Here is a 3,447-nt window from a genome sequence, read left to right on the forward strand (position 1 = left end):
TGCCATTTATGTCGTGATCTATGGGAGTGGCAGCCCCTCGATTTGTACAGTCCACAGCCTACCCAGCTATACATGGTGGACCTTGGAAGTATTCAAAGTTTTCATTTTCATTTACTTCCCTGAGAGTAAGTGGTATAAACAATGAAGCTCCCCATGGCTTCCCATGTCACTTAGAATAACAAAATCTTAATTTGACCTATAGCCAGATTTGGTCTGGCCCCAACTAACCTCTCCGGCTTTAACTTTTGCCATGTCACCTTTCCCACTTTATGTCCCATAAATTTATGGCTTCTTCAACTGTATGCAATAATCATGCATCCCTTGTTTAAGCCAGAAACCTAGATGTATCACTGATTCCTCCATCTTCTTCATATCAATCGGTTTGTTTCCTAAATATCTCCTTAGACCTTTTATTTTTCTCTTTCCCTTTTGCTAGGCTTTCTTCATGTCTGGTGTAGGTTCCTACAATAGCTTCCTAAGTGGTCTTCCTGCCTCCCATCTTGTATTTCTCCATCCTTTTTTCCCAGTGTAATCACAGTGATCCTTCTTTACAAAGTGAAAATTTGATTCTGTCACGGCATAGACATTAATGTTCAGATGCAATTCAAAATACTTAAAATAATTCATTGGATCCTTGAGGACATTCGTCTCTGTCAATCTCTCAGCCTTCTTCCTCCAGCCTCCTCTCTCCTCTGTTATGCAGTAGTCATATTGCGTTTTCAGTTTTGTCAACATATCAAACTGGTTTTGGTTCTGAGCTTCATTTATATAGTTCCTTCTGGTTGGAATATTCTCCAATCCTTCCCCTCTCTGGAGACTCCCTCCAATTTTTCAGCAGGCAATCTGCCCCCAAAACCTTCCAATCTCAACTTCAATGTTACTTCCCCTGGGTCACGTTTCCTGTGTCCTTCAAAGTCTGGGTTAGATGCAGAGCACACTCTACTACTTCTCCTTTAGTCACACACATCATAGTGCGTTGCATTTATTTGTCTCTCACAACCCCTTTATAAATTCCTTGAGGTCAAGGACAATTGTGTTTTGAACATCTTGCGTATTTTTAAGAGCTATTTCTTGAATGAATGGTGACTGAATTATTCATTCTATAGTAATTCTAAACGGTAGAAAAGACTCAGTCTATGGGGCCGCAGAACCTTAAATATTTCTTCATCTGAGTGGAAGGTATTGATTAATTAATTAGTCATATACACTAATAATAAAAGTTAATAAAAAATACGGTCAACATAGAGAACTGATTAGTTAGCACTTTTATTTATCAAGCACTTACTGGTATTTATTCTGTCCCAACACATCTTCTTAGCATTTTAGAAATTTTAATTTATTGTAATTCTCACAATAGTTTTATGAGATAGTCCTAGAATTTGCCACAATTTTACATATGAGGAAACTAAGACACAGAGATATTAAGTAACCTCACCGAGTCCCACAGCCGGGAAGTGGCAGAACCCGGATTTGAATCCAGTCAGTCTCCCTCCAGATACGTACCTCAGTCTGTTGTCTTTCAAAATAGGCAGGAATGTAACATGCAGGGCAAGTGATTCCTTGTTTTCCCCAGCATGAAGCTTCTTTTATAGTTTCATTGGACCCCAAACAGAATGCCTGAGTCAGATGGTAACACTGACAGTCAAAGGCGAATTCTTTGCTGTGTATTGGTTAATTGTGTGTGGAAATCACTTCTTCCAAAACTTGAATAAACTACAATGGCAATTTCATAGTAAATGGTCATATAGAAAGCAGTTTAGATAAAAATGAAACATATTGTTGGAATTTAAATTTTTAAAGCTTTGCAAAATTTACAATAATAAATCTTTAACATATTTTATAAGTTTATGATAATTTTGAAAAAAATTGGAAAGTAAAAAATATATATAGTAGAAATCACTCATTTTAAATCTAAAAATAACAAAAGGGCATCAAAGGACACTATTAAGAGAGAAAAAAGACAGCTCACATAATGGGAGAATATATTTGCAAAGCATCTCTGAAAAGAGATTAATATCCAGAATATATAGAAAACCCCTGAAATTCAACAAACAACCTCATTAAAAAATGGCCAAAAAATTAGAATAGACCTTTCTTCAAAGAAGTTATACAAGTGGACAAAAATATGTGAAAAGATGCTCAATATCACATTATTAGAGAAAAGCAAATCAAACTATAATGAGATAGCACCTCCACACCTATTAGAATGGCTATTATAAAAACAACAAAAAGTAAATGTTGGTGAGAATGTGGATAAATTGGAACCCTTGTGCTTTGCTGGTGAGACCATAAAATGGTGCAGCCACTGTGGAAAACAAGTTTGGTGGTTCCTCAAAAAGTTAAACATAGAATTACCACTTGATCCAGCAATTACACTTCTGGTTAAACTGAAAGGATTGAAAGCAGGGATTCAAATGGATACTTGTACACCAATATTCACAACAGCATTATTCACTACAACCAAAAAGTGAAATCAACCTAAGTGTCCATCAACAGATGAACAAACAAAATGTGTTGTATACATACAATGAAATATTATTAATCTTAAAAAGGAATGAAATTCTGATACATGCTACAATAGATGAAACTTGAAAATGTATTAAGTGAAATAAGCCAGACAAAAAAGGACAAATTTTATATTATTTCATTTATATGAGATATCTACAGTAGAAAAATTCAGAGAGACAGAAAGTAGAATAGAGGTTAGCAAGAGCTGGGGGTAGAGGAGAATGGGAAGTAATTGATTCGGACAGAGTATCTGTTAGTGATGATGAAAATTTCTGGAAATGATAGTGGGTGATGGTTTATACAACACTGTGTATGTATTTAATGCCACTGAATTGTACACCTAAAAATGGTGAAAATGATAAATTTTATGTTATATATATTTTGCCACAATAATAAATAAAATTTAAAAAGTTAGAAAACAAAGAAGATAAGTAACCAGGGCAACCAGAAATCTTTACCATAACTTAAATGGGCCCAAAGGCCCAGTTTGCAGACACTTTTTTTTTTAAATTAAGTTTACTGGGGTAACATTGGTTAATACAATTATATAATACAATTATATAATTTAACATCTGTACATTCTATCGTGTGTTTACCACCCAAAGTCCAGTTTCCTTCAGCTACCATATATTTGATCCCCTTTACCCACTTTACCCTCCCCCTACCCACCTATATTTGACTCCCTTTAACCCGTCTACCTCCCCCATTCTCCCTCACTTCCTACCCTCTGGTAACCACTAGTCTATTGTCCATGTCCATGAGTCTCTGTTTGTTTGTCCTGTTCCTTTGTTGCTTTTAGGTTTATATCCCCCATATAAGTGACATCATGTGATTTTCAACTTTTTCTGTCTGGCTTATTTCGCTTAGCATGATTATCTCGAGTTCCATCCATGTTGTCGCAAATGGCTGTATTTCATCTCTTCTTATGGCTGAGTAATA

The sequence above is a fragment of the Pteropus vampyrus genome, unplaced genomic scaffold (genome assembly GCF_000151845.1).
Source record: "Pteropus vampyrus isolate Shadow unplaced genomic scaffold, Pvam_2.0 Scaffold96, whole genome shotgun sequence".
NCBI classification, from domain to species: Eukaryota; Metazoa; Chordata; class Mammalia; order Chiroptera; family Pteropodidae; genus Pteropus; species Pteropus vampyrus.